Raw genomic sequence first — 9905 nt, forward strand, 5'->3', positions numbered from 1 at the left:
TTACCCCTCCTTATTACTGTAGAATACTGTGTTTGGTCATAAAATACTGCACACAGCTGTGTATTATCAGAACACCCCACCTTTTACCTTGATGCTGGAATGTTCTCAGCTTGGGAAACATCTTAACAGGCCATTAAGAAGTTAGTAAGCTTTAATAACAAGTACTGTTCTTTGTCTAATCCATGCCCCCTACTTCCCTCTTTCTATGCAAATAACTTTGCTATAAAGAAGCTAGGAAGTTCAGTGAAACAGAACTCAGAGAAGGAAGTTCACAGGAGTTCATCTTTGTGTTTCTCTGTGTACTTGTTTCTTTCCGTGTACATGTAAATGAATAAATGATTCAACTCTCACTGTTACGGAAGTGATGTTTGATTCCACTGGAGGTTTGAGTGATTCCACCACACCTCCCTCTGGGAACCATAATTATGAAGAATTATGAAGAAAGAAATTTTACCTTTACAATAAGTGTTTAAAATGGTGTCCACATGCACGCAGACAAGCAACCACATGTTCTTGCATATTCACAAAACCACACATCAACCCAGCCCAATAAATATAGTTGTAATTGGTGATGGCTTTCTGGAGTTCTTGAAGACTATGGGGATTATCTTTATGAACAGTGCCTTTCATTGTCCCCCAAAGACAAAAGTTTGGAGCTGAAAGATCAGGGAATCTCGGTGGCCAAATGTTGCTTTAAATTATTTTGTCTGCAAACAAGTTGTGGAGCAGCATCATGGAGCCATGAGCAGTGTGCGCAGGGGCACTGTCCTGTTGGAAATGTGCATTGCTAATTTCATCTTCATTCAGCTGCCCAATGAAAGGAATTAAGTTGCAATAGCATTCCAAGTTGATCGTCTGGTGGAAAATATTGGGGCAATTATCTCCTTGCATGCTATGGCACCCACAAAACAACCTTCACATAATGCAAAGGTGACTTCACTATCGTGTGTGGATTTTCTGCTGACCAATTATGGCTGTGTTAGCTGTTTACACCGCCAGATAAATGGTAGCAAGCCCCATCTGAGGAAAAAGCTGACTTCCATGATATCGTCTCCATTAGCAGTAATAGTCTCGAAACCATCGGCAGTAATTGGAACGCTTGATGTAGTCCTTTTCTTGTAGTTCATGCACAGCTGCTACTTTGTACGGATGGAAGTGCAGACAATTCTTCAGTGCTCTGTGTACTACTACACGAGCACCTGCCGGCTGTGACAACTTCTTAATATATGCAAACCGAAATATTGCTCACTTTCTCATTTCATAACAACGAAGCTCTGCCAGGCCATGAGGCATCTGCAACTGAATCAGTCTTACAAAATTTGGAAGTTAACTCTCAGTGCTACAGTGTTACAATGTAGAACATCACTGTGAGGAAACTAACCCTCTCAGAATATTCACTTGCACTATGAAACGCATGTTCCACCCAAAAAAACACTCGTGCCTCAAGCAGCAAAACCGTCTGAGAATCAAATCCACCTCTGTACGATAAAAGGAGCTGTGTGTGCATTCCACCCATTGGTTGGACAATTCGCCTGACTTCGCCCACAATTTCTACATCTTACCCTTTAGAACCCTTTATAATTACTCTTTAGAACCCTTTAAAACTCGTTAGCATTTACCCTTTAGAATCCTTTAGAACCCTTCAGAATTTACCTTTAACAACTTTAGAATTTACCCTACAGAACCCTTTAGAACTACCCTTTAAAACCCTTTAGCGTTTACTCTCAAACCGTTTAGAATTTACATTTAGAATGATCCTTTAGAACCCTTCAGAATTTACCTTGAACAACTTTAGAATTTACCTTACAGAACCCTTTAGAACTTATCTTTAGAACTACCCTTTAAAACCCTTTAGCATTTACTCTCAAACCGTTTAGAATTTACATTTAGAATGATCCTTTAGAACCCTTTAGAATCCTTTCTCTCAAGCGGCGCTTTCACTGCGGAGGTTACACAAGTTTGCTATTATTTCCGACGACTGAATTTTCTCTTAAAATTGTGATGGGTTTCTGTGAAGTCGGTGATAGCATGATGGAGCAGAAAGCATTAAATATTCTGCTATTTCAATGTGGGAATTCCCGTTTGCTTTCAGGAACGGGAGGAGGGTAAGAGTGGGACATCGTTGGGAAAGGGAGGTTGAGGCTTTTTTGTTGAGGAGTTGTCAGAATTGCATGTGTAAGTTTACTCACAGTAAAAATGTAACTTTGTGTGTTTGTGTGTGACCATGGGGGAAGGGGGAGGGTGACGCAATCACCCGACGGGTGATGTGCTCGTACTTCTCAAAAACAACTGGCTCACGCACAACGCAAAGGGTTGACGTGCTGCTGAAGTGTTGCTGAGGTAATTTCCATGTCAAACGTCATGTAGGCCATTTCTATGTATTAACAATCAGGCTGCTTTTCATGGTTTACATGGAATGTGCAGAGGAGCACGGTGACTATTGGGACACCCTGTATAAGGGTTTATTTTTATTATTTTCATTCTTCATCATGCCTCTCTCGTCCCTTTAGATCTGTCTGGTTTCATGGCTCGTGCCTTTGTCTTATCTTTATAATAAGTGTGTGTGTGTGTGTGTGTGTGTCAGTGTGTGTCAGTGTGTCTCCTCCATAACTCCAAAACTATGAAACCTATCAGCCTGAAACTTTGCATGCACACTAAGGGAACTCCAAGGAAGTGCAAGAGTGAAAATTTGGTGTTTAGGTTAATTAAAACGCCCCTTTTGAACATAATTAACGGCCTTATTTAATTATATCAATTATCAGGTGCCATACTTGGCCATCTCACTCTCTGGGGTCTTAAGGCACATCCTGGGTTCACTGGGGTCTGAAGCTGCCATGATTTTTAGCCTGCTCAACCATGCCTTGACTTTGAACAGGCCACAACGATTTTTTAATGATAAAGTTTCTTTTTTCACTTTCCTCACTCATATCATCAAATGCCTGTTCATCATAGTGACCAATCGCTGGGTACATTGTAATGCTTATAAATGCCCAGAGATGCCAGTGTTCGTGGCTTTATTTCATTTCTGCACATGCGATAACCTCGACAATCTCTCAAACTAAGCTGAATTACCAAATTTGACCTCCAGAATCGAACTTAGCAGCAGTTCCGACTCCTAAAAAAGTGTTCATTTGTCCAATTCAGATTGATATTTGATATTTTGTTTTGACATTTTGATTGATGATGATTAATATTTGATATTTTGGGCATCTCCGGGAGGTGTATGTTTAATATGACTGTTCGGCGATTGTAAATCGCATGCCAAGTGGACCGTTCCTTATCAACTGTTTTGTTGCAGTGCTTCCTTTTGTGCTTACGCCACTTGGTGAATAAATATATAATGTTCACATTGTCAGTGAACAATGTATATTGATAAAATTGAGCAAGGTTCAGGAGCCACTTGCCTGTGTTTGGCTCCACATTGTTCTGTGGTGCGTTGGGCAGTAGCTGGCTTGCTGAAAATGTGCAATTATATTTTACACCAAGTTTCCTCTTTTCTCCTCTCTCCCCTCTTCCCCCTCCCCACTCTCCTCCCCTCTCTCTCCACTCACTCTCTCTGCCTCTCTCACCCCTCTGCCTCTATCACTCCCATCCAATCCCTCCCTCTCTTTCTCTCTCTCCCCCTGCCTCACTCAACCCTATCCCATCCCTCCCTCTATCTCACACCTCTGTCTCTCCCACCCCTATCCCTCTCACTCCCATTCCTCTTCCTCTCTCTAACCCCCTCTCTCTCTGACGCCTCCCCTCTCCCCCCACCCCAACCCCTCTCTCTCTCTCTGATGCCTCCTCTCTCCCCCCACCCCTTCCTCTTTCATCCACCTCTCCCCCTCACCCGACTCCTCCACTACATCCCCTCTGTTGAGAGGACTGTTAAGGACTGATGGTTCACTTTTGAATTTAAACTTACTTTCTCATCTCAAGGGTAGCATGTATGAATAAGATTTAGAGTGAGCCGATCGGAGGGGTGCAAAGGTCACTGCATGTGTGAGCATGCATGCACATGCACACAGGCAGGCCTTTGCCAGGTAGATAGCATGGGTTTCAAATGCTCCCGCCCCATTTTATTTAGAACCTCGCAGTTAAAAAGAAAATGTTGCTGTTTGGGCGCATTTTATCGCTCTTCCTCTCCTCTCACGCTGCCTTCCTTTCCCTGCCACTCACGCCGCCTTCCCATCCTCTCATGTTTCCCCCCTTCCCCACCCCTCACACTGCCTTTCCTTCCCCTCACACTGTCTTCCCTTTCCCTTGTGCCGCCCATCCTTCCTTTCTCCTCACACTCCACTCTCTTCCCTTCATTCTGCCTTACCTTCCCTTGCCCTCCCCTCACACTGTCTTCCCTTTCCCTTGTGCTGCCTATCCTTCCTTTCTCCTCACACTCCACTCTCTTCCCTTCATTCTGACTTACCTTCCCTTGCCCTCTCGCTGCCTTCCCTTCACATCACGCTGTCTTCCCTCCACCTCCCATCATGCTTACCTCCTCCCAAACCTCCTCCCATTTGCATCCCCCATGGACATCTTCCAGCGGTCTCCACATGTTGTATTAATGTGCTGTTTTAATGTACCCCATTTCATTCAATCCTGTACGACCCCCTCCCCCACCACCCCCACCTTCTCCACAAGTCCCACTACGAAACGCAAGTTGAGAATCCCGACCATCATGCTTTCCTCCTCCCAAATATCCGCCCTCTCCCCCACTTCCCCCTCCTCTCTCCCCCATCCTCCTCATGCCCAGCTCCCCTCCCAGAGTGTATAGCAACATTTGGTGGTGTCACTCTCCCCAACCCCTCCCCCTTTTCCCCAACCCCCTTTCTTTGCTCTTCCCCTCTTCCGAGCCCCCCACTCCTCCTCCCCTCTCTCACCCCTCCCTCCACTCCATCCCCTCCCCCTCCCCTCCCTCCCTCTCCGAAGATCAGTACCTCAAATTACCACGTACAGGTTTCTCTGAACAAAAGGTTGATTACCACAGAGAAAGCAGGACAGCGGAAGACAGGGACGGACACACACACGCATGCACGCACGCACACCACACACACACGCACACCAGACACGCACACACATGCACGCACACCACACACACACACACACGGCAAAAGTGAGGTTACAGAATGATATAAATGTAAATCCCGTGTTCAGAATCACATGAATCTAATCTATGTAATCTTATTAATTCACATGGGAACATGGGACAGACATGGCACAAGGTTAATGAGACAGATTAGAAAATGGAATATGAGCCATGGGTAATGATTTCTTTTTTATTGTCACACCCAGCTTTCATCCTGCAGACACATGGACAGGATGAGGGAGTTCAGTGAACAGAGGTGAATATATATATATATATATATATATATATATATATATATATATATATATATATATATATATATATATATATATATACATACATACATACATACATACATACATACATACATACATACATACATACATACACACATATACGAGGTCCGTCTAAAAAGTAACGGGACTGAAACTGACACAGAAATTTTATTCCAAAAAAATATTGAAATCACAGATTGTCCCCTTCAAAATAGTTTCCCTCCAGTCTCATACACTTGTCCATCCTCTTCTTCCACGCTTCAATGCACCCCCAGAAGGCTTCTTCTGGAATCCTCCGGAGCCTCGTCGTCATGGCCCTTTTTATAGCCTCTACATCAGGAAATCGGGTCCCGTTGATCACCCCCTTGAGCTTGGGGAATAGGAAAAAATCGCAAAGGGCCAAGTCTGGTGAAGACTTTGGTTGCTCCAGAGTTGGCACGTTCCTCTCCGCTAGAAACTGTCAGATTTACAGGGCACTGTGAGCAGGGGCGCTGTCATGGTGGAGCACCCAGGCGTTGTTCTTCCACAGATCTCTCCTCTTGTCCCAGACTGATCTCATGAGGGGCCAGAGGATATCCTTGTACAAGTATTGATTCAATGTTTGACCCTGTGGTAGAAATTTGAAGTGGACGATGCCCTTGATGTCAAAAAACGCGAAGAGCATCACCTTGACCTTCGACTTCGGTATCCTTGCTTTCTTTGGTCTTGGTGATGCCGGACTTTTCCACTGACGACTCTGCCATTTGGTCTCGGGATCATATTCGAATATCCACGATTCATCGCCAGTAATGATTCTCCCGAGCAGGTCTGGATTGTCCTCGAGGCGCTCGATAATGTCTTGACAGACAGTGACTCTTTGCTGTTTTTGGTCCTTGGACAACAGCTTGAGGACGATCTTTGCGCACACCTTGCACATTTCAAGATTTTCAGTGATGATGCTCCAGACAGTGTCCTTGTTGATGGAAAGTTCCTCAGCAATCATTCGCACTGTGAGTAGATGATCTGCACAACACCATCTGCTTCACACGCTCGATGTTGTTCGCTGTTCTGCTCATTGAAGGTCCTCCAGACCGTGGATAGTCTTCAACCTCCTCCCGTCCCTCTTTGAACCTCTAGTGCCATTCGAATGCACGTGTACGTGACATCGTTTCTTCCCCGGAGACTTGCTGCAGCATTGCAAAGAATTCGGAAGGTATTTTGCCAAGCTTGGCAAGAACCTTCAGATTGGCTCTCTGCTGACGACTCCGAGCGCGACGACTCAGACGAGACAACGTGAAAAGCACGACCTGTAAAAAAATCACATAATGAGCGCAGGCAACCATCACCAATCATATATGTATATATATATATATATATATATATATATATATATATATATATATATATATATATATATATATATATATATATATATATATATATATATTGCTGGAATGTTGCGAAAGACTGTGATGCAATCCGTTCATTCAAGTTGTTTAAGTGGAGCACACAGCAGGCTCAGTCCCGTTACTTTTTGGACAGACCTCTAATATACATATATACATACATATGTACAGATATCTATTTTTCGACACATATATATATATATATATATATATATATATATATATATATATATATATATATATATATATATATATATATATATATATATATATATATATATATATATATATATATATACACATCCATATCTTCTTCTTCTTCCTCTTTCGGCTTGCTCCCGTTAGGGGTCGCCACAGCGGACCAACTGTCTCGTTTTGTTGTCCGCATAATGATTTGGCATAGGTTTTTACGCCGGATGCCCTTCCTGACGCAACCCTGGTCGCCTCTTACGACACACAGGGATATGGTACACCTATTCTAACCGGGGCATACACCGGGCCCAGTACAACTGGTGCTCATTTCGCCGACCTCAGAAGGATGGCAGGCTGAGTCAACCCCCTGGTGTTTTCGACTTGGTTTATATATATATATATATATACATATATATATATACATATATATATACATATATATATATATATATATATATATATATATATATATACATATATATATATACATATACTAATTCAGTGTCCCAACGGGGCTTGAACTCAGGACCTCTTGGGTCCCAAGCCACTGCCCTTACCACTGCGCCAACACCAGGTATATATATACACATCCATATTTTTTATATATATATATATATATATATATATATATATATATATATATATATATATATATATATATATATATATATATATATATATATATATATATGTATATATATATCCACATATATATATATATATATATATATATATATATATATATATATATATATATATATATATATATATATATATATATATATATTGTTGTGGTTACCAGATTCGCAAACCACCATTCAGGTTGCTTAGGTGAGGTATGTCGGTAAGTATATGTGTAGTTAGGCTCAAACCCGTTGTCTAGTGGTAATACATGTCATTTATACGTGCTGCGACTCTTCAGGATAGCCGTTTTTCTTTTACTATCTTTATTTTGGACCAATCGCCACCATCTCAACCACAACATCAACCACCAACCACAACGCCGCTTCACCACAACAGCCATGACCTTTCCCGTCACAACTCGCCACCATCGCATCGCCACCGTCATCTTGCGCCGCTCATGGGCACCGATGCTGGACTCGTGCAGGGCGCGCGTTGAACAGCGTGTACAAAACCACGGATTTTCCGCTCCAAAAACGGATCAAAAACGACACACGCCCACTTTTGTTCCGTCCAATCGGTGAGCGAGGGGCGATTTGGCCCCGCCTCCAGGGAGTTGGAGGGCGGTCGCTATATGCAAATTCATGGATCAAAATGCCTTCACGCCCACTTTTTCTCGGGCCAATGGGGAGCGAGTTGAAAGGTCAAAGGGAGGGGGTCAAAGGCGAAGTTACGGGGGGATAAAAGGACGGTGTTCGTCAGTCGGAGAGTAGTAAAAAAGTCGGAGCGAAAGAGTCAGCAGAACGAGAACGAGAACGAGGGGTCGGAGAGTCGCAAGAGGGAACAAGTAGTAAAGGTCGGAACGAGGCGAAGGAGTCGGAACAGAGAGTCAAGACTTCGCGGGCGGTGGAGCTGCTCGTCGTGTGCGTTGGAGTCGGAACGGAGGGGACGAGCTGTGGAGAGGCGGCGAGTCGGACGAAGGGTGCTCGCGTCGTGCCGGGAGCTGCGCGCCAGGGAGGCCGACGGCGCGACCTGGCCGAGGTGGAGACGCTCGTCGCACTCGAGGCAGAATAAAGATCCTCCTTTCCCCCGAGCATCAGCAACCCGCCCTCCTGTTTCCCCCCGCGCTGAGATAGTGCGACCAAGGGGGCCCCTTTCCCACCCCTGCCAGGCACTGTCCACGAGGCCCGCGGAGTTGAGGCACCATCGCCGCTCCGCGTCTCATCACCAGACGGGTAGGCCCGACCAGGTCTCGGCCTCAGGCCCGCCTCATTCTGGAGGGTGGTTCTCTTTTCTTTTGCTTTGGGAATATGTGTTGTCGGCGCCGTCTGTGAAGTAAAATTGTATAAGTGTTGCCGTGTGCTCGGTAATCGGTATTAGCTCTGCACTGTGTTTTCGCATGTTTGCTTTTTGTGTAAATGGAATTGTGTTTTCTTTTTGTATGTGCTTTTGGTGGAATTGTATATGTGTGCTTTCCGTTCATCGCGAATAAATGTGCTTTATTATTGAACTGTTCTCCCGCTTCGCTTCGTCTTTTCCTCTATTGAATCCCCATCTTGCTTCACGTAAAGGGTTGGTAGTGGGCTGAATACGCCCGATAATTAATCGAACCGTCGAGGCCGACGATAACACCGCTCGGTTATTCTGATAGTACGGAACGGGTCGCTTAAGTGGCCCGTGTCCGAAGTCGACCTGCGGCGAGGTGCGATCGCCCGGTCTACCCTCCGTGTGGGTACTTAGGTAGGTCGAATTTGGCGAGCAACCCTATCCCACGCGGGGGCTGATTGGCTCGATCGCGGTGAGACCGAAAGGTCCACCCGTGACTGGTTCCCGGCGTTAGTCCGAGAGGGTCACAACTGGATTGTCCGTCCGGTGGGCGACGTGCCGCGATTCGAGTTACGTGGCCGTCAGCACGCCGGCGGGCGCGAATCCGTAACAATACATATATACATACATATGTACAGATGTCTATTTTTCGACACACACACACACACACACACATATATATATATATATATACATGCACATACACAAACACATGGATATACAAACAAAAATACATATATATATATATATATATATATATATATATATATATATATGTATATATATATATATATATATATATATATATATATATATATATATATATATATATACATACATATATATATACACATACATATATATATATACATACATATATATATATATATACATATATATATATATATGTATGTATATATATATATATGTATATACATACATACATATATATATATATATACATACATACATACATATATATATATATATATATATATATATATATATATATACATATATATATATATATATATACATACA

At 43.4% G+C, this 9905-nt stretch overlaps 2 protein-coding genes across 2 annotated transcripts in view; both read right to left on the reverse strand.

Annotated features, from left to right (window-relative positions):
- LOC147012828 (fibroblast growth factor 12-like) overlaps positions 1-9905 on the reverse strand; it is a 158937-nt gene that overhangs the window by 122925 nt on the left and 26107 nt on the right. The gene's annotated exons all lie outside the window — the stretch shown is intronic.
- Positions 5452-9905, reverse strand: part of DCT (dopachrome tautomerase) — an 80818-nt gene continuing 76364 nt past the window's right edge. Inside the window, exon 9 of the mRNA XM_085854089.1 lies at positions 5452-6626. The gene's annotated coding sequence lies outside the window, so the exon portion shown is untranslated. The remainder of the gene's footprint in view (positions 6627-9905) is intronic.

Source organism: Eptatretus burgeri, chromosome 14 (assembly GCF_056783735.1).
Source record: "Eptatretus burgeri isolate ZD-2024b chromosome 14, Ebu_testis_v1, whole genome shotgun sequence".
Taxonomy (NCBI): domain Eukaryota; kingdom Metazoa; phylum Chordata; class Myxini; order Myxiniformes; family Myxinidae; genus Eptatretus; species Eptatretus burgeri.